Source organism: Dermacentor albipictus, chromosome 1 (genome assembly GCF_038994185.2).
Source record: "Dermacentor albipictus isolate Rhodes 1998 colony chromosome 1, USDA_Dalb.pri_finalv2, whole genome shotgun sequence".
Taxonomy (NCBI): domain Eukaryota; kingdom Metazoa; phylum Arthropoda; class Arachnida; order Ixodida; family Ixodidae; genus Dermacentor; species Dermacentor albipictus.
Window position 1 is genome coordinate 123,528,213 of NC_091821.1, and position 25,568 is coordinate 123,553,780.

The 25,568-nt window shown below is 44.1% G+C and overlaps 1 protein-coding gene and 1 pseudogene across 1 annotated transcript in view; one reads left to right on the forward strand and one right to left on the reverse strand.

Annotated features, from left to right (window-relative positions):
* Positions 1–25,568, forward strand: part of LOC135904809 (G-protein coupled receptor dmsr-1-like) — a 1,021,428-nt gene that overhangs the window by 185,494 nt on the left and 810,366 nt on the right. The gene's annotated exons all lie outside the window — the stretch shown is intronic.
* Positions 23,067–23,246, reverse strand: LOC135904866 (U2 spliceosomal RNA; annotated as a pseudogene).

Consider the following 25,568-nt stretch of genomic DNA (forward strand, 5'->3'; position numbering starts at 1 on the left):
TAGCAAGAAAACTCAAATTCATCACGCACCCAATCTGTGAGTGAAATGGCGCTTCACAGGTGCGACATGTGAACTAAGAATGTTTTCCCAAATCGATAAAAACACTGAATGTGCGGTGACTGCTTCTTGAGCATACATAAATTGCTTCAAAATTGGACGGGTGGCCAGATTCATTTCAGATATACACTGAAGTACCAGTTTTGTCAAAACTTCGGTTTTAGTTGAGAGTTTTGAAGTTGCTGCTGAGCTTACGCACAGGCAATGCACAAATAACCTCTAATAGGTGTGTGTCACGTAAATTCAAAGTGGCCAACCAGTAACTGTGATAAGTGACCGCAGTTGGTCGGTCCTCAGAGTTATCGACACTAAGGACTGGTTCATTATGACTAGAGGGCTATGGGCAATTGCTAAAGGTGGATAGTTCCAGTCTGCAAGGTTTCTTCTCAAGAATGAAAAATTTGCTACAGCTCAGCTGCTTTCGAAGAATGACGAGCTGGAACACAACATTAGGAAACAAGGGACGCAGCTGATTGCTTGACCTCATCCCGAAGCTAATCTGACCGCAAGACACGGTTGTATAACTGCCGTGACGCATTACTTAGAAAATTACAGCCATAACCTTTTTTCATAGACAATCAGCTATAAACATTTGTCTACGAGTGATGCATAATTTCAATCCTTTCGAATTCCTATTAAGATTTATGTTACGAAATGGAAAGGTCAAATCCACATAGCTGGAAAAAAATGTTTCCCATTTCCTACATTTCTTCTTTTCGTGATTTGTCATTGGTTTGAAAAAAGACGGGTTGGCTGACTGGACTAGCAGGGTCTGCAATTTTGATGACCATAGAGACGCTGCTTATTTGAAAGGTTTCTAGCTTTAAGAATTGTCACGCACATTTTCTTTGCTTCCGGAGTTTTAGTCGCGAAAATAGGCAAGGCAAGTTTCACCTCCTTTTTTTCTCAAAATAAATGATGACTCGTAGTTCAGGGAACATTTATAGGATTCCTCATTTGTAGATATTGTTAATGCAATCGCGAGGTTGTTCCCACGAAAGAAAGTGCGGCCGAAATTTCACACTTCACACTACTTTTTCATTAACGCATGTGAATGGCTAGAGTTGCCAAGGACTTCAAGAAATTTAATTCAATGTAAGCTGAGGCGCTGCGCCTTCGCATGCATTAGAATGCATGGCCGCAGTGGCCGGGAACATAGCCTGCGGCCTCGTGTTCAACAAGAGAATGCAAGAGCCTTGAGTTACCGCAGCAGGTAGGTGCAGATTATTAAAGCGTTTCGCTTCTTACATTGTCACATGTTGAATTGACTTAAAACAGAAACAGCCTATAAAACACTCAGAAGATTTCCATGACACGGAGGTGTTCAATGCAGCTCGTACGTGGGAGCTCAAAAGATTAACGGCCAACAAGATAATGACAACAACCGCCAACAACCAATAAGTATTAGCCACTAATTTTATAATAAGCTATATTAAATATGCAACTATCGAAATACAGTTACTGTCGTCACAACTGGGAAACGTAGTATAGGGCTGCCAGTAACTGAACATAGCTGCTGTCCAAGATCACGTTATGCATCTCTCACTTGGATCCACGAGAACGTTTTTTAACTCGTATTCGCAGATAGAATTTAAACAGCTCTTGCTGAACCGAATATAGTGACAATTAGCCATGAACCACTATTTTATTTTTCCTGTCAGGCACAGTGGTGGTAGAAATTTTAAGCGTTGCTTTTACGTGCGCTGCATTCCTGTCACTTACGACTGCATAGAAGCCTCGGCAAACACGCACAAACTGTGTTGCCATGTCAACTGAACCTTTGATCGCGTGGGGTTCCTTTCTCGGACGTCAGGAAAAGGTATGGGCTCACCTCGGCGAGCAGACGCTGCTACTTTTTTTTTCTCATTTAGTAACTCCCGTGTTGCCGCATCCAGGTCGCAATAAACTGGAGCTGCATACTTCTAATTTTCTGTAGGTACTATCCTTCTCTAGACGCTGCACCACGAGGAGATCGGTTGCGATATTCTTGTCTTCGGAGCGATAAATTTCTGCTTGACGACCCGCCACGGCTGCGCAGAGTCGCTCGCACTTTACGAGCGTCGCGGAAATTCAGGAGCGCTCATCAGGGCTGCGCGGTGTCCTGACTGGCTTCATGGCGTCGCCAAGGTCAAGGGCTCTGCTTTGCCACAGCGCCCATTCGGCGGCTCCGGGCCTCGATGCGCTACTTTGTGTGGCGGCCACTGCCCGCATGCAGTGCGGGCTTCGCACGCCTGCTGGCTGCCGCGGTGCTCCTGGCCGAATAGCGCTTCGCAAGACGCCGCGAGTTGTTTTATGGCGCCGACTTAACCGAGTGCTCCCGACTCCAGACGCCCGCGCAGTTTCAAAGGGCTCATTCATTCGAAGTGTTCTAAGCGGCCAAGCTCGTGCGGTATACACCATTCCTCCATCGGGTGCGCGTAGGCGTCTATATAGTGTTTGACCAGAGGACTCTTAGAAGTACTCGTCTAAAGTACACGTGTAGTTTCATTCAAAGGTTAGGCCATCCGGGCACTGCCCGCACCAGAAGACATATATAAAAAGAGAAAAGGAGGAAATGAAAGACCGCGGCGCTAGGTTCATTCCTGTTCTTGAATATACAAGGCGACCATGTTTAAGTGAAGAACTTTTTCAAAAAATTCACCTGTGGAAGATGGAATAATGTTAGTCCTTAAAGTGGATTACTCAACGAGGTGGGCATTACTGGCATTAGATTTTGCAACACATCAACTAATTCCATACAGTTCCCTTATTAACTTCTTAATGAATTACTTTACCGCAGGTATTACCATTTACGAATTCTACCCGGTGAGTTTGCAAGGCATAACCAATTGGAAAGAATTTTGAGGATGGCATGGTTTTCTAGATACGCGCCATAATACTAGCGGTAAAAATTCACTGTTGTTCCAGAAGCCCGCGAATACACGAAAAATTGCCGCGCGACTGGCCGCTCGAGACACTTTGCGTGTATTCGCGGGCTTCTCTCATACTTGGAAGAACACTTTTATATAGCACGCATTGAGAAACAAAACGCTGTATCGGGATTTTTTCATGTTGCTCTAAAATATTCTAATTGACGCTTTTCTTCTAATTATAATATTTGAAAAGTTGATTAAATAAGTAAGTATAATTATGTAACTTGACGGAAGGCAAAAAATAATATGAGGATCTCCAAGCAAAGGCAAACACCGTCGCCTTGGTTCTGTACAGCTACAAAGCATTTTCATATTTTTAATGTTTCGCTCAAGTTCCGTAGGACACCATATATAGAGTAACCAATGAACTGGCCTGGAACTTCCTGCGCATCCTCTGCAGCCGTTCACGCATTGCTTATATGCAATAACAATTGATTTTAAAAAATATGACAGTGATCTTCCGTTGTTTTTCTTGTGAAGACATCATCAGTAGCTACATTGAACGCTGGTTCGAGGCGGAAAAAGAGACGGAAATGCAGGGAAGTTAGCCAGCTCCTTTTATGTGCCCGCCGGGGGATAAGGTGGCGTGTAACGCATATGCATCTTGGGCACAAGGTTATGGTTACTCAACACTTGCACGAGGCGCAACGCGTTTAATTGTTGCTGGGACTTGCAAGAGACACTCCCGATTGGCCAAAGAAAAGCCGGAAAAGTTGTGCGTATCATTTGCTCGCAATAACATCCTGAGTGGCCTTCGCTAACGTCACATACCAACACCGGTTTAACGAGCAAACACATACTGGGACCCCGGGTTTCGCTGTTTGAAAATGCGCATCAGTGAGGCTGAACCATCGGTACCTTTTGCCAAATTCAGGTTCTCAAGACTGCGCCGCCTGTCTCAGCTAGCCTCACGAATGAAATAACTGGTTGCATGTAATTGGCCACTGAAAAAACTAACCGAACTACAGTGAGCGTTACCGAGTAAACAGAATAACCGTCGCATTGAAAAGTACCCAGAAGTATAATTTATTACACGTAATTCGTTACGCAGAAGCCTGGTATCACACGCACACACACACACGTGTGCGTGTGTGTGTGTGTGGTGGCGCGTGACTTGTCGCGCGGTGCTTTTTTGTGTTTTTAGGGCTTTCTTTCAACGCTTGGAAAAAACTTTTATGTAGCAAGTAGAGATTAGCAGAAAGGTGGACAGGAAACTTTTATGATTTTCTTATTGACACTCTTGCGCTGATTAAAATATTGAATAAGTTTATTAATTAACAATAACTAATTATGTAATTAAGGAAAAGATAGTCTGACTTGCTCCAGGCGACGGCAAACACGATTACCTTTATTTTGTCCTGCTACGTGGCTCTCGCATATTTTAAGGTTTTGACACAAAGAACGTGGGACACCATACATACAGGGTGTTCAAAGTTAGGCTTTCCGGGTTTAAAAAAAAAATGCGAAGAGGAGTACACAGAAGCCATTTGTACACCTAGGTTATGCGGCCAGGCGGTCGCAAACTGTGAGGATAATTGTGGTCGTAATGTCAGTATTTAATTAAATTCGATAATTCTTTTATTTACTGCAGTTAGCATGTATGTCTATACTGAAAACTCAGAGGCGGTTCGATTTGGTGACTATTCCACTTTGTAGAATTTTAGTAACGTGTCTGTGTCCCGAGATATGCACGTCTGAAATTTCAGCCCAAGCCATCTAATTATGCATGCGAGGCCCCTGACAAGAATGTGGGGTGATAGGCGACGGTGATTACTTTTCGTTCTCGGCCACCGTTTCCGTTCTTAGCCAGCGGAACCGAAGAATGACTGTGCGGGCGACGTGAGACTAGCCCTGTTGCTTTGAGCAATTGCTAGGAGAGTGGGTGACGAGACGCCGTGCTGATGAAGACTTCTTATGCACTCAGGTGTAGCGATACCGCTCTGCTTTATATTTATAATAATGGAAGCTTTGCAGAATGATTGAAATTAATGCCATCTCACAACATAAAGCGACAGCGTCAGGTACCATAAAGCACATTATTAACCACTAAAGTTTCCAGGGCGTGCGTAGCACACACATGCGCACATGCGTAAAGAGCATTTTCGACGCTGCATTGTCAGCGCTTAGGAAACGCGGGTTAATGGCCCGTATTCTCTATGTCACCTTTTTAAATTTAGAACGCATCTACCAGTCCTCATGAAAGAGCATGAAATTGTGTATACGTAGTCAAATTCATATTTATTTAGTTGCACACAGCTCTGATTCCGGCATTACTTCGGAAGAAGTGGGAATAAAAGAACAACAAAAAACAAGTACAGTGTAAATCCGTGGCCTATATACAGACAAAACGTACAAACATTTCACAAATTTTCTTCAAGTATACCATTGCTTACACAATATTAATTTCGAGTGATATGTAATGTTTCTCAACTTAGAATTAGGACAATCGCCAAGAAACCAGCGGTTGAAAAATATTCGAAATCCTTGCCTTCCGCCTCAACACACCACATGCACCACTCTTGCGTCGATTTGACAACTCTGGGCGACATTTCCGGGTCGATGCTTCTACAGGTGGTAACTATTCTTCCTCATTCACTTCGTCAAAAAGGAATGTAAAGAAAATAACCGTTCTGCAGACACCAGGCATTAGCGTTCTAGCAAGCGCCAATTATGCCGTCGGAGCGCTGCACCTATTGTCGTAATAGTTAAAGAAATAAAATAAACTAGTTCAGCCTACTTCCTCAGCCCGACAAGGTTATATTTTTCCTCGTATACGAATTTATAAACAAAAAAAAATCCACATAAAGCCAACTGTCCTCAAGAAATAAAGCGTCGGCATGCTGCCATCGCCACTGGTCGAAACTGGCCCGTGCTGAAAAGTGTTGGGTGCACTCGGGCGCCGACGAGTGCGTGACAGGACTCGTCGTACTCGGATGTTTTGCGAGTGCTTGCTTTCTAACGGAAAGCGGTCCCTCATCGGCTATACGCCAGAAACGTGGAGCATCAGCTTGCAGTACGGGCGGTCGTTCTAGAATTTAAAAAAAAAAGAAAGAAAACGCAGGAGACCTCCCAGAAGTCATATCTGTGAGTGAAGCTGACGGCGTAGAAGTGTCGGGAGAGAATAAAAATAGAAACGTGGGCGTATCACACGCGCTGTGGGAATCAATTTAACTCAAGCTTTCATTTATGTTTGCGAAGAACGCTGCTGCGCACGACAGAGTTGGACATATCTTGACTGGGAAACGCCTGACTGAATATAAACTTGTGGTGTTCGATCATACGGGAAGGAACGGTGGTGTGGGATGACGCAGCTCAAGCGACGACGATGGCCTGACGACAATGGCATGAGTGCGCTTGAATGTTTGAATGATGACAATGTGTTATGCAGAGCTTGTCTTGCTTAAGGCGACCAGTATAGCGCGCGCACACTATATATATATATATATATATATATATATATATATATATATATATATATATATATATATATATATATATATATATATATAGTCATATAATGAGAAGCCAACAAACACTGACACCAAGTACAACATAGGGGAAATTGCATGTGCTTAATAAATGAAATCAAGTAAGGATAAATTAATGGAAATTAAAGTGGATGGAAAAACAACTTGCCGCAGGTGGGAACCGAACCCACAACCTTCGCATGTCGCGTGCGATGCTCTACCAATTGAGCTACCGCGGCGGGGTTTCCCCATCCACTTTCTTGGGTATTTATGTGTACTAGTAGAACCCTGGGAGTGTTAGCCAGCGCCCCCACTCACAGACCTTGGCGGCGGACGTGGAACGTCTTTTTTGCCGTTCCACGGACGTTCCACGTCCGCCGTCAAGGTCTGTGAGTGGGGGCGCTGGCTAACACTCCCAGGGTTCTACTAGTACACATAAATACCCAAGAAAGTGGATGGGGAAACCCCGCCGCGGTAGCTTAATTGGTAGAGCATCGCACGCGACATGCGAAGGTTGTGGGTTCGGTTCCCACCTGCGGCAAGTTGTTTTTCCATCCACTTTAATTTCCATTAATTTATCCTTACTTGATTTCATTTATTAAGCACATGCAATTTCCCCTATCTTGTACTTGGTGTCAGTGTGTGTTGGCTTCTCATTATATGAATAATAATTATCGTCGGGTCCCTCGGTTAACCCCCTTACTTCTCGTTTATATATATATATATATATATATATATATATATATATATATATATATATATATAGATTATTTGTTTCACAATAACCCTAAAGGCTCTCTAGGGAGGGTATTACATAGGGTAAATGTTACATAGGTGAGGTGAACAGTGCGTAAGTGTAATTACAATGGAAAAACAAAACTGGGAAAAATTAATTACAGTGCATCAACGTACAAACACAAAAAATAATGATAGTTATCAGTACAGCAACTCTAAATGATTTGTACAAAATGTGACACTGTCGTGGAAGCTTTGGTTAACGGCGCATTAAAAAAAAGAAAAAAATGTTTACAAATCAGAGAGTCAGACGTGATATATTATGTATGCATGGTACTGTATAGAGCGTCTGCAAGTATTGAGGCATTTGTTTAGGTGACAATGTGCGATGGCAGATTATTCCATTCATTCGCGGTGCGAAGTATAAATGACTGACCAAATGCGAGGGAATGACAAATTATGCATTTCACTTTGCAAGAATGATCCCGACGCGGAAAGATGGCTGAGGGTTCACACATGAACTCGTTATGAAGAGATACGTGATAGTAAAGCTTATGGAATAGGGTTAAACGAGATATATTACGGCCAAGTGACAAGGCTTCAAGCTCGGCGCGATTTTTTAGTGCTTTTACACTGGTTTCTCGTGAATAATCTGAAAAGATGAAGCGTACAGCACGGTTCTGCAGGGCTTCTAAATCAGTTATGAGGTATGCCTGATGGGGATCCCATATGGCCGACGCGTACTCTATTTTAGGGCGTATTAGTGTTGTGTATGCCAATTTGCGTAAGTGTACGGGAGGACGTTTGAGGTTATGTTTAAGGAAACCAAGCGAACGGTTTGCAGAAGCGAGGATATGGTTAATGTGATTATTCCACGTCAAGTTAGGGGTTAAGTGTACGCCAAGATATTTGTAGCTGGAAACTTGATCAACAAGGCTGTTGTTTAAGATGTGAGATGTTGATGTTCGGGGCACTTGATTAGTCAAAGACATGAATTTAGTTTTAGTAAGATTTAGAGGCATTAGCCAAGTTGAACACCATACGTTTATTGCGTTTAGGTCAGATTGAAGAATGTCGTGATCATAGTTAGAGTGAATATTACGATATATGACGCAATCATCAGCAAATAGTCTGATATTGGATTTGATGCCGTCTGGTAGATCATTAATATAAATTAGAAAAAGTAGTGGCCCAAGTACACTTCCCTGTGGTACACCAGATGTTACAGGGACTAGAGATGAGTTGTGATTGTTAACCGATGTAAATTGCATCCTGTTAGAAAGAAAGTCTTTTATCCATGTGACAACAGTAGAGTCAAGGTTCAGCTGTGTAAGTTTGTGAATAAGTCGACGATGAAGGTCACGGTCGAATGCTTTTGAATAATCTAGGAAAACGGCATCTACTTGAAATCCGGTGTCTATTGATGAATGTATGTCGTGAATAAAACCAGCGAGTTGAGTGTCACATGAATAGCCTCTGCGAAAACCGTGCTGTTGCTTAAATATGAGGTTATGTTCTTCAAAGTAGTTAATTACCTGGAAATGTATAATATGTTCGTTTAATTTACAAATGTTACTTGTTAAAGAAATTGGTCGGTAATTGAGCGGTGAAGAACGATCCCTAGACTTGAAAAATGGCACTACCTTAGCCACCATCCAATCGTGAGGGATAACGCCTGTTGAAAGTGATTGTGAAAATAAGGCGGACAGTATTGGGAAGATGCTTGGGGCAATATTTTTTAGAATTGTTTTATTTAAGCTAGTGTTATCAGCGGAAGATGAAATCTTAAGATTACTGAGGAGAGAATAAATTCCAGAATCGGTAATTATTATTTCCGGCATAAACGAATCGGTGCGAGTCATGGTGGCTAACGGTTCCAAGTATTCGCGCGTAAATACCGATGAAAAAGTTTTGTTCAGTAGTTGGGAACAATCAGTGTCAGTTATCGCTGCGCCATCATGATCAGTAAGGACGATGTCAGAATTATGCTTGGGATTAATGACACGCCAAAAGCGCCGAGGGTTAGTTGTTAACATCGATGACAGCTCCCCTTTATAGAATTGTCTGCGCGTGGCTTTGAGTAAACTTAGGTATTCTTCGTCACATGCCTTGTACCGACGCCAGGATTTAGATAATCTATATCTGTCAGCTTGCCTGAATAATCTTTTTTTCTTGTTATTTAGGCGACGAAGGTTCAGCGAAAACCAAGGAGCAGTGTTATCGGATTTTATGGTAATGACCGGGATGTATTTATCTATGAGATAAATACATGTATATTTATATTTATATATATATATATATATATATATATATATATATATATATATATATATATAACAGTGAAGCGTCGAATCACTGGATCCGGCAGTGAAACAGGTCAAAGAATAGAAGCACGTTGACAAAAATACGAGGATATTATTGACGTTTCGGCTGGGGACCAGGCTTCACTCCGGCCACATCAACCGATTAATCGCGAATAAATCATTAACAGAAAAATTGGAGTTAGAATTGCCCCGCACTATGCACCACTGGTAATGGAATCACCTCCAGCACCTGTCGAGTGGTTGAACTGCCGAGGAGGGACCGAGCCCGTCCTTAAGGAATAGAGGAGGGCCGGGCCCCCCTGACTTTAAGCACCAGTATGGTAAAGACGACATTGCGACAATGGATTAGCGAACCTGGACTGACAACGCTAGTATGACGATGATGACGTGACGACGGCATGACGAAAATGGTATAATGATGCTAGAATGACGACAATGGGGTGGCAAAGCTGGATTTATAATGATGCCATGACGACAACCGCATGAGGACAATGGTATGACAACGCTCGAATGACCACGAATATACAATGGTGGCGTCACGACGACAGCATAACCTCAATGAGATGACAGAGCTAGAATGGCCATCCAAAGACAACGATGCAGTGACCACGAAGACATGACAACACCGGTATCACTAGACAGAATGATGACGATGAAACGACCACAATGGCATGGCGATGACTGTACGGCGGTGATGGAATTATGAGGAAATGACTACAATGAAACGACCATCATGGCATGACGACAACTGTATGAAGATAATGACATGACGATGACAATTTGGTGACGATGGTATGATGACGGTGGTATAATCTTGACGGCTCGACAATGGCGACGTCATGACAATACGATAATGCAGTAACGACAACATAGTGATTACGGCAAAAGTATGACCATTAAGTGACAACAAGAAATTATCACAATGAAATAACGATAAAGGAAGGACGAGGACGGCATGACGACAACGGCTTGTTCGTGTTCGAGCTCACGTCTATGCTTACGTGCACCAACTGCAGTCATGTGACGCACTTCGCCGCAGTAGTCAATGTCCCGTGTTCCTAGACTTCATCCTTAGGTGATTTAAGTAGGAAAGTATAATGAGTTCTCTAATTAATTGGTAATGTTTATGATACGTGATGTCATACAATGTCATTTGTCCTTCACAACTCTAACTTAATACATCTTAATCCACCTTAATTAACCTTGATCTAAATTGTACCAACCTAAATCCCCCTTAATTCACCTTGCTCTAACTTGTACCGACTTTAGTCCACGTTAATCCACTTTAATCCACCTTAATCTACATTATTTCACCTTCATTCACTTTACTTCACTTTAATTCACTTTATTCTACCTTAAGTCACCTTACTCTAACTTGTTCTAGCTTTAATTCGCTTTACTTCACTCTTATGCACAGTGGGATTTCGCAGTGCTAGCCGCAGCAGGTCAAGCGCCAGGAGCGTGACGTCATCATTTGGTAACATTGGTTTTGGTTCCATCGGATGTTAACGCCGGACGCTTGTCGGATTTTCCGTTTAATGCGATATATCACGATTTTGCTTTAGAAATCCAGCCACTGCTGGTGAATGTCCTGAGAGGGAGAACTGTTGTAAAGGAAACGCTGTGTCTTGAATCGAAAGCTGTTTCTGTAATTGTGCCTCTTCATTGTATAATTCCATTTCTTCCCTCCTTCATTTTTTCATTCAACCGGATATGCGGCTGGTTAACTTACTAGCTCAATGTTTTTTTTTTCCTTTGCTTTTATTACTGGTGGATATTGTGGAATTCTGCAATCCCCTCCTATCACTCGGCACGCACCCGCATGAAAGGAAACTTCGGCCGGGAAAAACATTCGTTATTTCTTTGCCGTTTCCTCGTCACACAAGAGATCCCTCCTCCTTGGAGTAGGTGGTTGTCCTGGCTGAACGCGGGGTCCTTTTCGTAGTTCAGGTATCAAAGGGAACTGTCAAATGGTCTCGGAACACAGTGAGCTGATTGCCCGGGAGAAATGAGCAAGGTCTGGTCAGGTGGACCGCGCCAACGATGCTGGGATTCCAGTGACGGCGACGACAAAGAATGCGTATGATTCCACTCGCCCTTTTCATGCGCCATCAGTAATCAGTCAGGCCACCCTTTCGATTCAAGTGAAAGGACCCCTGAGTTCTGCGGCCCGGACAGCACATGCCGGAGTATTATTGAACCCCCCTCCCCCCCCCCCCCCCCCCGCACGCTTGTGGGCCCTCCTCATTCCTTCTTAGTGTGTTCTGTACTGTATTAGAGCGCCCACTTGCCTCTGAGGTGACATCAGTACTCGTATTCAAAAGAAACCCGTAATGCACTCACATACACGCAAACGCATGCGAAACAAAAATGCAGGCGCGCGCATGCGCACACACGATACGTAGGTACTATCGTACTCTTGCTACTAAATGGGCATGGAACGAACAGCAACCCTGCTCAAAATGTTTTGTGGAAGGCTGAAATATTGGAATCGCTCTGAAAAAAGAAAAACTTAAACTACCGTAATCTTCCGCCACCCCCACAACAACAACAAAAAAAACAACAAGAAAACGAGTTTATTTATTAGGAGTACCAAGCTCATTTTGTCAGTTGAGCGGATTGAATCTTCTCTGCGCGCTTTGATGTACATAATGAATCGCTCTGCATTACGAAGTATATTCCGCTAAGTGCCCTTGAGGGCATCTGGTGGAATTTAAAAAAAATTTATTATTTAATTAAAGTCGCAGTTTCGCCTGAAAGGCGAAACATCGATTGCGATAGCAAATTAGTGGACAACTATACGACGCAAGGATATTAATTTTAACGGCTGTATAAAATTGCAAATATGGCCATACCAATAAACAAGGATGGTGTCACGCACACGCAAGCAAACACAAACACATCTCACTCGATGACCGCGGAAAGCTCGCCGACTACGCTGGAGTGAGGAAATGTGGCAGCAGCAGCGAGCTTGACGTTCGTGCTGCTTCGCGCATCAACGCAAATTAAGCCGCAAAAACAAAGCGCATGGCGGACTCTTTCCCCAGCGCTGATGGCTTTCAAGACACAGTGGAGCGGTCGGGCACGCGCGGCCGTCCGCGCAGACCGGGATAGAACGCGCCCCCGTGCTCTGCCCAGCGTTGACATCTGGTAAAATTGGCCACCAGATTTCGGAAATCTGGTGAAAATGTAGAGCTCCTGGTGGACAGGCCAACAAACTACTACACCAGACAAAATCTGGGGATATCTGGGGAAAACCACTCTACGGAAATTACCGTCTACCCACGCGGCTCATCCAAACATTTAACACTAGATAGCGCCTGCGGTCGCCACGATTCTAAGGCCTATATTTGTATTTGTTTATTCCTCATGAAATCCCTGTGTTGCTGTGCTACTGCTAGGGTACAGTGAACTATATAAAGCTTACTGTAGCTAAGGTTTGTGCCAGCGTGTGATGCTGGCTCTAGGTTTCAACGCACGTATAGTTATAAGTCGTTTCAATAGACGGCACCGGCTGTTCTAGTGGAGGAATGAATTTACCGTGGGAAGCACGGCAAGAGCAGCGCTGGGCCACCGGCAATGCGTCAAGTGGCCAGCCATCACACGTGCTGACGCTCCGCTCGTTTCGCTGTCACAAAAACCTGTTGCGCTGGCCGTCTTCGACGGGAAACTTCCTGAGGATTCTGCAACATTCTGGTCTAGAATTTTCAAGTTTAAAAATGCCATGGGGGAAAAGCCCTACCAGGAACTTGCATTGTATGCACTGGCATGTCTTTCTTGCCCAGTGTCGAATGCAGTGGTGGAGCGTGTCTTCAGTCAGGTCACGTGTGTTAAGACGAAGTACAGGAACAAAATGTCGCTGAAAACTTTGGATTCCATAGTACGAATTCGCACAACGTCGACCTCCTAGGAGGGGTGTTGCGTGAAGTTCACTATCACAGACGATATGCTACGCAGGTTTCGTTCAGGCATCTACGATGCTATAAGGGATGATTGAAGACTTCTCATCGTGATTTTATATAAATAATAAGATGAGTGCTTGACGAATGTTAATTCTTGGTCATTTTTGTGCATTTTAAGGCAATTTTATTTTCTGGTGAAATCTGGGGAAATTTTAGCGAGTTTCTGGTGTCGTGCCGACTTTCCAATCTGGCAACGCTGGCTCTACCCTTCCCGTGCGACGGAAGACGGTGTGCTTTCTTGCCGCATCCGTCCGTTGCGTGCGCGAGACTGGGCCGCGATCGCTGGCTCACCCTCGCACGGTTTCAGTCACACATCGAGCATACGGCGCGCGGCGGCGATTTTATCGCACGTGGACTTCATACGGAACCTCACGGCGACGGCGACGCTGTCAGCAGAAATGCGCCTTGAGTGTCCCTATAATCGTAAAATATAGCAACTTTCTTTTACAACAGCAGATTTTGTGTCCGCCATCCATGTTTTTGTTGAGTTCAACCGATACTGGCAGAGAATTAGGCTAGCTACTGAGAATCATATACGATGTTCATTATTATTGAAATCATATGGCTCTTGCATTCTTTCAGTCGTTAAATAGTGAACAATGGCGAAAATGAAATAAAAAAGCAAAGTAACACGATGAAGCACATTAAGTCCTAACTTTAAATCCTAATTTCACTGATTATGTTGTTTCCCTGAGAACAAGCAAATTTGATAGCGAACCCACGTTCTTGCGTTCGTTTCAGCAACAAATCAAGGATGCGTTTTGAACACGGACTTTATATCTTGAGCCGTGTTCGATGTGTTGCTGTTTTATTCGCTCAGCATGAAGCCTCTGCTCTCAGAAGCTTGACATTGCAAGACATGGCGGTGGGGATGGTGTTGCAGCAAGCGGGATTAGCCTTCCTTTCTTGGCCAACAATTGCTCTCACTGACTATGTTGTGCGCTGTTAGCACGGACGTTTCACCAAGCGATCATCAACTCGGTTTCGTTGAAGAAGGCGATCAACAGGTGGAAAACTCCGTTCCTGATTACTCCGGGTCATTCAGGGCACGCGATGTCTTGAAAACTCGTGTGCGGCAGAACCCTTATGTGTACGCTGTGAAGCAATGCCTTTCTGTTGACGTCAACCTGCGGACATAACAAGACAATCTGTTCCAGCATCACCGATCTCACCGCATAATACAAAAAACAAGGAAGCTGATTGTATAGTCGTAAATATATATGAAGGTTTGGAGTTGATGGTGCTAGTTTTAATGCAATACGGGAAGGTGGGCGCTTCGCAGGTAAGCCCTTTGACCACACATTGTCAATGCGGAGGCTTGCGAAGCACCCCCCCCCCCCCCCCAAAAAAAAAAGAGAACGTTGCGAATGGGATTCTTTATTTCCTGAAAGTTCTTCAGGCCCTCAGTTTTGGGGCTGTGGACACGCATAGTGCATACACGCGATATTCGCTATCAGATGTCTTAGAGTCGCAGACGTAAAGGTGCGAGCCCAAGTGTCTTATCTTTTACTCCTTCCTGACGCACGTAACTTTCCCGATGAGGAAGTTACGCCAGTCATCTTCAGAGTATCCTTGTGTATGCATACGCGAAACAGCTTTTTTCTTGAAATTACAGGAGTATACTCACTGTGCATCTCCCTGCAAAGGCGTGGAGAGCGTTATAGAACACGCTTTTTAATATGTGGCGTACCTGGCGCTTTTCTGCGCTTAGCGTGGGGACAAAATCTCCTGAAACGCTCATGTATAGAGGTCTACGCCCCTTCTCGATTCGAATGTGTAAGAGTTGGCTTGTTCTTCAACGGTTATATAGCAAGTATTGATGTGTCAATTCTGAATGCTGTTGGCATATGTGATTAATGTCGCTAAATAATGGAAAAAAAGACTGTCCTCGTAAACTAGCCCAGCGGAAGCATGCGGGCAATGGAGTTCAATACCCACGCAGATTCATGAGGAGGACTTCGCAAGGCAATGATAACGTCGTCACATATTGAATACAAGATACGTCAGAACGCATGAGGGCTAAAGATTTCGCAGCTATTACCATGATTGGAATACAGACTCATCAAGAGAAGCAGTTTTTTTTACAGGAGTGCGGGTGCAATATTGAAATAGAAAGAGCTACTGAAGAGTCTTTTTATCTAGCAGTAAGCTGTCCAATGTGCTGATTCTGTACTATTCGGTATGAACTTATTGCAGACTAATGGCGAAAACGTGCAACGGAAAACGCTGACATAACTGGAATGATTCGCTGTAGTGTGAAGCCAATGAGATAAATGCAAAAATTATTTAGTGCAGCTTAACTGCGCGTGCCATTTCTCAGTCAGACGTTGTTAGCAAGATAGTATACGCCAAAAATACTAGGAATCAAAATGTAAAGTAATCCCGGGCCGATCGAGAGCTCTTGTTATGAGTAAAAGTAAAACTCTTGATGATTCGTTTGTTACTTGTTTTGTATGTTCAAACTAGATATATCTGCGACTGACAGAGATACGCATTTAGAAAGGTTTATACCAAGGCACTTAAATAATACTGAACGGGATGCTGAGCCTACTCAAGCGCACTCGTGCTGTTGTCGGGCTCTTTTCGCCGGGGTCTTTTCATCGGAACGGGAAGTCGCTCGACGACATTTGTTGAGAAATGCGCGAAACGATTCCATTTCGAGCGTCGCGTGAAAAGGCCGCCTTTCTTCGTCCCTCATCCGCACACCGCAGCACTAGATTTTATATTTGCTTTTATTAGAACCCACAAAAGCGGTCTTCTCGGTGGCTCGCTCTTAAGGTTCGCGAGCATGGAAAGAAGCCGAGGCCGTCACGGCCAGCGAGCGTCGCTTCCCAATAACCCATCCCTGCTTTGTGTAGACATGCAAAAACGAACCTTCAGAATGGAAAAGCTCTCCGGTGGGTGAGTTTCAAACACTTGTTTAAAACTGTCTGCAGTAATTTTAGCACTTTTTACTTCGCATGTTTGGTTTCCTATAACCGGAAAAATGATATTCCAATCGTATTTAATTAACCTCGTACTGCTTGTCCACTATATATTTAAACACCACGCAGAAAAGTGTCAGTAAAAATAAGTAAACCAAATTTTGTTTCAATACCCAAAATAACGACCTCGGACAATTTCGCTCTGATGCATTGTTCCATAGAACACGAGTGAGAGCTATATAAACGTAAAGACATGGAGAGCTCTGGTAAAGACCAGAGCGTATCTGCGGCTGGCTACTCTGTACACTAAATTGAATGTCCTCGCGCTGGTTCTAGGAGCAGCAGCTGTTAGTATGCTTCGTTTTCCCCCATTATTGGAATTACCTGCGACTAGAGATTGTTCAGCGATGGCATATACACGGAGCTCCCCATGAATTTCACAAAAAGCCTGAGAATCAGAGAGCGCCTACTACGGCCACCAACAATGTGAACGAGAAATTATAACGTCAAGCCGTACGCCGTAAAGTGAACTCTAAAGAACAGACATGCTGAATGGACAATTTAGCGTTTATATTTGGTCGTGCAAATTTGGAGTAATTCTCATATCCACATCAATGTTTCTGTATGATGCGAGTTATTGTAGATATTGACAGACTGATGAAAAGTGGGAAGCTTCACAAATCCTAGCGATGCAATTATTACTTTTGAAAATGTACAGTCAGCCTGCTTGAGCGAAAATTTTGCACTGATGGCTCATGCAGCAATGAAGGTCCATCGTATCGTCTTGTTTACCCAAATTTACAGTTCAATGCAAATTTAAGGGGTGCTGTGCTACTGCAGAAATTACCGCAGAACAGCACGCAATGATGAAAGCGACAATATTTATTGCGATGAGTGAACCTCCAATAGATGGATCATGTGCGCATATTCAGTCACTACTTTAGCTCCTATGCGACATGTATAGGCGAAATGAAGAAAGTAAGGGTATTGCGAAAATTGGTAAGTTTATACATGTTGCAGGGACTTGTGGCTCTGAAATTACATTTGTGTGGGTTCCCAGTTACACCGGCATATTTGGAAATGAACTAGCCAACCTATTGGCTGAGCGGGCAGATGAACACAGATAATGCACCGTTCCGCTCTTCATTCAAAATTTTGGGAACGCAAAGTGCGCACCCGTTAAGATGAACTCCACGAGGGCGGAAAGATTCGTTCATCTTAAGAGGAACGTTTTAGCTGGGCAGTTTGTGTCGAAACGCATAGTAACGTAGAAATCGTTTTTCTCAGCAATCGCGGCACCAAATTTGATGGGGTTACTTGCACTTTTTTTTGCTTTCTTAATTTAGTGACCCTACTAACGAGATTTTTATTTAGGCCATCAATTGTTTTAACGAACTTGTCTAAATATAAAAATTATAGAAACTCAACTGTGAAGTTTACAAGTCGGTAACTCAGCAATGATTCCACAGAATCGTGGAGTCATTTAACTTGTATATTGTATGTATCAGATGTGTCTTACGTCATAGTGTTACTGCAAGAACGCTGCTTGACAAATCTTGGTGCATTTATGAAAAGGTTATTGATATGTAATCTTGAACCCTGTATGTTCTAAGCTAGACCCATTCAAGAGCTAAGGAGTAGACGGCGCCTTAAATTATGCGTCAACATCTCCTTATATCATATCAATAAAAGAAAAGGACGTCACAACTATGTAAACTGCAACTAATACCACATATAAAGCGAACCAAGTTGGCACATTAAGCACTTCTCTGAAATGTACCAGAAATTTGTGAATAGCGCGTTTGCAAAAATCTTGTGAACATTAAAAATGTTCCGTAAGCTGTATAGCGACATATTAAAACGGTCGAAAGCTGCACCAGTTGTACGATCGAAGGTGCATAAAGAGCTAAACACACAACGTACAGAGCAACAGAATACAACGGGATGAAGCTTCGTCTCGTCGTTTTCTATTCCCGCGTTTTTTAGGAGCACAGCTCTAAAGTTCCGGTTCCTGCGTTGAGCGTCGGCGTGCCTCGGCGTTATACCTCGTAACCAAGCGAACGCGGAGCACAGCGTCTGATGAAAGAAGAGCACGCGAGGAGGAAAGTGGAGGAGAAGCAGAGGAGAGGCGTCCTGTGCATACGCCGAGTTGGCCTCGGCCACGGCAACTTTCGCCGCGTGGGCCATCTCTGCTGCGCTTGTGAGCGCGACCAGGGTGGCGCCAAGTGGGGAGCAAAGGTATTCTGTGGGGGAGGGCTACGCTCGTCCGTGGCGTCAGCTGCTGAGGTCAGTCCATGGCACCAGCGTGTGCGACGAGGATCACTGCTCCTGCAAGGGGCGATGGCGAGCGGCTACGAGCTAGGCTCGATGTGACGCTCCTTTGGGTGTTGTCGCCGCACATAATGGTGGCACAATGTGCCCGTGACGAAGAGGCCGGTTGGTGGAACGTAAGCGTACGAAGAAGAGCGCAGTTCCGCGCAAGACGGGCTGTGCAGCGACGATGGCGACGATAAAGCGCCATAGTAGAGCGCGCCGTCTGTATGGAAAGAAAGCGCTGCATAAGCTGCATGGGGGCTGCTGTGAATCGCGCCCACGCGTCACCCACGCGCGGACCCTCGCAATCTCCCGATTAGGGAGGGGCTTAGGGAGGGGATTAAGGAGCGAAGTGTGGCGCCATCACGCCACACTTCGCTTCATTTGCAATGTGCCGCACGCGACAGATCGTCCACACCAGCTACGCTACTCGCAGCGTTCTCTTCTTAATATAAACCGTGTGCCTATATAATTATAACACAAAATACTGATACGCGTGATGAAAACACGTATAGAGCTGTGTTCAAATTTCACATTAGGGAGTATCGTAATCGCCGGTGAATTTTTTAGCTGGTTATTCACCTTTATTCGTATAATAAATTTGTCCGCTTGATATAGAATCCCTAGCCGATGCGGTATCAAGAACTGCGATATGTGTTTTTAGTGCACAGTTACTGATTCGTAAGTCGTAAGTCATGGGTCATTTGTAAACGTGGCATCTTAATTTTTTTACATACCAATTATTGGAAGAATCTGCAAAAAAAAATACCAAGGCCTAAAGTGAAATATTGTTTCATTGAGTTATTAAACTTCTTTTCTCAAATACGACAAATTTCATTCAAATTAGTCCACCGGCTGTCTCAGCAATGAATTTCTGCGTTTTGCATGTATTTAAATAGGGAAATCGGAGCTGGTTCCGAGCTAAAGCTTCCTCTTAAGAGAAATCTGTTTTGAAAATTAGACACTGCGCATGTGCAAGAAGCGTAACTCCAAGTGTTCATCACCTCGTGTGTGAATGCGAGCGAACAAAGACATCCCGCTGACAATTACCAGCCTAAATGGGTCACGTCGTTCGAGCACTGGGCACGGCCATCGATTAACGTCATTTATTTATTTATTTATTTATTTATTTATTTATTTATTTATTTATTTATTTATTTATTATCATACCCTCATGTCCCGGGGGCATTACAGAGAGGAATGGTGATTATTACAAATCAATTCGTTGACAATATTCTTGAAGTTAGTGGCGCTAGAAATGGCAGTGATGGAGGCAGAGAGATGGTTCCAGTCATTCGTCGTTCGTGGTAAAAATGAATCAAAATAAACGTGGGTGAGACAAGTGGGAACTTCAACCTTAAGACAATGATCCGTGCGTGACGATACGTAGGATGGCGGGGAGATTAGTTCATCCTTAAGTGTTCCGTTAATATAATAAACCTTATGGAAAAGACATAGGTGAAAGTATTTGCGACGTAACTCTGGGTTAGGCTAGCCAAGGGTCAGTTTCATTGACGAGCCACTTTCACGACTAGAATAGTTAGAAATAATAAAAGGAGCAGCGCGCTTTTGAAAGAATTCTATGGTATTTTTTAGCTTTAGAGTAGAAGGGTCGAAAATGGAGCATGCATACTCAAGTTTACGCCTCACTAAGGATTTGTGCAGAAATAACTTGACAGCTACAGTTGCCAACGAAAAATTACGCCGTAGGAACCCAAGCATGCGATTAGCGTTACTGTAAATGTAATTTACAGTTAAGATTATGTGTAATGTGGACACCAAGATATTTGTATGATGAAACATTTTCTACAGGTATGTTTTTAATATTGTACGCAGGAAGAGTGGTATTTCTGACAGCAGGGGATACACGCATCGCCTTACATTTATTGTAATTGAGCTTCATTTGTGATTTCGAGCACCATGATGTTCCTATGCCAATGTCTGATTGAAAAGTATCGCAGTCGCCAGGGTTACAAATGACATGATAGAGAACACAGTCGTCGGCGAATAACTCGATTGATGATTTAATTTGTTCTGGGAGGTCCTTATTATACATTAAAAATAATATTGTTAGAAACTATCAACTCACTGCGGAGCGGAGCGTGTGAAACTTTTATACTGAGTCCCACTTATCCAGGTCTCCCATAGCCTTACTCACCTCTCCAAACAGGCCTCGATCCACACTGGATCCTCGATCCAGTTTTATAACTATGCGCCCATTCTGATTGGCAGCTTAATGACATAGTTTTAAGCTTCGAGCAGAATTTTTCCGTACAGAACACAAAAGGCCCAAACAAATAGATATATAATGTGAAGAGAAGGAGGCAAGCAGATTAATTGGGAAAGCTTCCTGCTGATTACCCTGCAGCGAAAGAAGGAGGCAGAAAAATGGGAGAGAAAGAGACAGAGAGGGGGAGAAGGTGCCTTGAACCTACGTGCGAACAAATAAAGTTTCATGCGGTCACCATCGACAACATACGCCAAATGAGCTTAAATACCATAGTGTGCTCAGAGCATTATGTGCCAACAAGCAGCAAGGTATGTTGTCTGCAGTCTTGTTTGCAGTCAAAGGCCTATCGAGTGATTGTTGTAAGGCCTAGGAGAGTTATTGTCGTGGATGCGTTTACAAACGCCTAATCCGCCATCATTGGATGCTATGTATGATGTTTGTCGAGGGAAGAATGGCGATGACAGATGTATAGTATGGTAAGAAAAATTTTATTCGGGTCCTATTACAGATGTATGCACAGAAATATACGACACGTATCAAGCGACATTTAGGATTTATGTACCCTTTGGGTAACAATGGGACATACCCATTCTTGAGGATAAATGTGACGATAAATGGTAAAATGTGGCGTGACAAGGCAAGGAAACGCTGGATAAACTTATGTTCAAGGTACGGTATGGTGCGTTTCTGCTGTCTCTGAAAAATAAAACCGTGTAAATATGTCTAGCGGACAACTAAGGCAGGGTGTACAGAAGCAGACCCGCATTAATTAAAGCGCACTGCAGCGTCTAGGCGACACAACGGAAGCGGTCACACGTCAAATCAACACTTTTGTGCCCGCCTCGAAAGTTTTGAAGCTATGGAATTGCGCGAGGTCACGGATTTGACCGAGACAGCCGCATTTCAACGGGGGCGAAATAAATAACGCTCACGCACTTTGACTTAGGGTCACGTTAAAGAACACCACGGTGCCGAAATTAAACCGGAGTGCGCCACTACGGCCGGCGTCGTAATCCGATTGTAGTTTTGGCACGTATAGCCACATAATCGAATTTTAATGCTTCTGCCACAATGTGGTGTACCATGTGAGGCAATGACTATGCTCAACCCTCTCAGAGGTTATGAAATATGGCGCCCAATGACGCCTCAAGCAAACACTTCTCCCTTTGTGTTTTGTGTACTACGCAGACAAACAGCAGTGGTGTACTCAAGGTAACGTTTAACATCAACTCGCCACTCTCGTGCTGGACAAAACGCTGAAGAAATTAAACATTCGCTGTCAGCATCAGCGCTAATTATCGTCAATCAAAGTAAACAGCACATAAATCTTCGCTTACAAAGATTGCCACAATGCGTGGGAACTGGAGAATTTTTAGACCTTTCGCTCATGAGCACTGCTCAACGCACGTCTCGATATGAAGCAAACTGAGTTATGTCTACACAGCCTATACAGAAATGGCATGGGCTGAAATTTGACTGCGGCTCGCTACCAAGCGCATAATGACAATTACTATGCGTTTCTGCTGCCAGATGCGTTTTTTTTTTCTTGGTAGAGCTGAGGCAGTTTTACAGCGAAGTTGTGTATGACTAGGAGGAGGAGGAGGAAATAACTTTATGCGTGCCGTTCGAGTTGGTGGGAAGGGCCAAAGGCCCCGCCTAGGTGACGGCCAGGAGTTCGTGAGTCCTGGCCGCATCCTCGGCCCGCTGGACGGCTCAAAGTTGACCATCGAGGGCGGGGCTGAGCAGCGCGGCTTCCCAGCGCGAAGGCTGCTGCTAGAGGCCGTGTTCTCTTTATTGTTATATATCCCTCGGCATTCGCATATTATATGCTCCAAAGGGGCTCTGGATTCACATGTGTTGCATTTTTCCGTTGGATATATATCCGGATATATGATGTGCGAGAGCGCCGAATATGTCCTAGTTAGTAACTGCCACCATGCGACAGACTGCTTTTTTGTCAATTTTGCGTGAGGTCGCGGGAATATGCGCCTCTGTAACTTGTAGTGTTTAGTGATGTCATTATATGTGGTCATTCTGCCCTCCCATTCCCACTCATTTACGACACCGTCACGTCCGGAGGGTGTCGGGTTCTAGTAAAAATTGCGTGCCTCTATCGAGCCGTGTAGATCGAGAATTTCTCCCCATACGTGGGCCGACCCTGAAGATAGTACAATACCGGGCCGACCTGCGGCGAAGGTGAAGCAGGCATTAAGCACTCCGCCAACTTGCAAAAATACGCTTAATATTTTCGGTCTAAATACAACCCGTATCAGTTATTAAGCTGACAAGAACAAATAATACACTTTGACCCACGTCGGCCATGTCTACGATCGCACTGCCCTCTCTTTGTCGGCATTCCAAGCACTAGCGTATCTCCTTTCCTTTCCTTCCACTCTCCCGTGTTGGCGGTCCCGTAAGCGTGCTGCCCGCCAGGACTGCGAATCGGAAAGAATTCCGCAAACATCGAATGTTTAACCGGAGCCACGGCCAGGTTTCAGAGGGAGTTTTTGGGAAACCAATTTTGTGTTGCCTGTGTTCTGTGTGACCGCTTCTGGTTTTCGAGTGACCTCACAACCATTACTGCACTGCGGGATGTCTACGAACGCACGACCGTCTTGGCTACGGTGAATCGGTGTGTGCGTTCGGAGTGCGGTGAGGTGCGTGTCTGTTCTACGTGTCGGGATTCGTTAGTAAATGGTGTCAGGCCGCATTTTGCAACAATACATGGGTATGTATACCCCCCGGTGCCTCATCATCTTCCGAGGCTCAACATCGTGGAGGAGCGACTAGTCGTGCCTCTCCTTCCACTTATGTGCATACGGCGTTTGACGCATGGCAATGGACAGTTCGTCATTAAGGGGCCCACATATACAGCTTGGGTGGTCATCCACCTTCACAGAGTGGAATAGCACTGAATCTTTCGGGATATTTCTGGCCATCTTCGTACAATCTGAACCAGCCATTGGTCAAAATTCGGGAGTCTTTTGGACAAATCGCTAGAGGTGACAGGTATGCAGTTGTCTCATACATGCCGCGCCTCTAAGACAGTTACTATAGTATGTGTACACCTAGTGTGTTACTTCCAGACAGCGTGCGGCGCAAAAACTGTGCGCCCATTCATTACTGACATGTTTTTTTTAAGTAAATATCATTAGGTCGCACTTATAGTGGTATTTGTGGTGAAAAAGCAACCTATTATTAGAGACTGAGAGCCCCTCTTAAATCGTTATTTTTGCGTAATGTCAACAGCAAAAGGTGGGAAAGGGCTAGTTGGCGATCCATGCAGTTTCAACAGCGCCGAAGCAGAGGGAGAGCGTTTGTGTTTGTTTTTCTGTCCTTCCTTTGTCTGCGCTGATGAAACATCTTAGCAGCAGCAGGAAAGCCATGTATGGTCCAGGCAGTGTATGCTACACTTTTGTATTAATGCATACATTTTTTTTTCATTCATTCACTCACGGGCTCCGGCCGACGGACTGACCATTCATAGATGAATGATTCATTTGTGTGGAGTTAAAAATTTTACATCCGACAGAAAGGGGGGAGAACAGGCAGGTTAATCAGATGGGTGTTTTTGGTTTGCTACCCTGCACCGGGGTGAGGAAAAGTGGGTTTAAAGGAAGGTAGAGAGAGAGAGATAAATATAAAAAAAAAAGAAAGCAAGAGCATCAATAAAAGGAAAAAAAACAGACAAGGAAAGGCATTCTTATTACAGGCACTAATACAGGCCGATAAATCGCAAAAAGTGCACTAATGCTCCTATGGTCGTCTGCCTTCATGACTTGAACCTGAACTGTACAAGAACGTTCCATTTTCTTTTTTTTTTCACTCCAGAGCGAACCCTAAACGAAAAAAATTGCGGTTCTTGGCTCTTGTCGGCCATATTCTCTGGAGCTTTTCATTCATGCATTCCTGCACTTGTGGCTAGACTGTGCTACCTTAACTGCAAACCCACAGGAGCTTCCCATGACTCTAAAAGTGGCAGTACCATTAGTGCGGCTTTAAACATGTCGCGCCAGGAGGAAGGCATGTTAAAAATACTAGTGAACAGTTGAAATGAATGACCATAAAACAGCTCGCTATTAATAACCGCTTCTGGATGGGCCATCTCTTTTGATCATACTAGTATGTTAATTGTAGCAAATGCGAGGGAAATGACGTATTGCTTTCACGACCGGATCAAGCTCGCTCTACCTTCTATTCCTGGTTGTTGTTGAAAATCTTTATGTATAATAAACGAGTGAGACCTCCTATCTTGGTACGCCTTGACCGTCTCGGAAGGAAAGTAACAGAGAACTGCAACTAGGAGAAGGCAGGTTGAATAGCGCGGACGAATACGTGTTTCAGTGGCACTACAGTAGAGGGTCCACGAATTTTTTTTCCGTGCTGTGGCTCTCTTCGCGGCCTTGTCTACTACTGAAAACTTTCGGGATGGATGGCAGCGGGTAGCATGATTAAGATGTTCGCTCTAATGAATATCTAAAACACATATCTGCTTATGTAAAAAGGCATCCCTATTAACCGCTCCGTCAGTTTTCGTATATTTTTAATATTCGGCTTACATCATTTGTGCTGCAGGTGCGTATCTGACAAGCGATGCTCCGGCTCATATATAAAATAATTTACACCAATAAATTAGTGCAATCA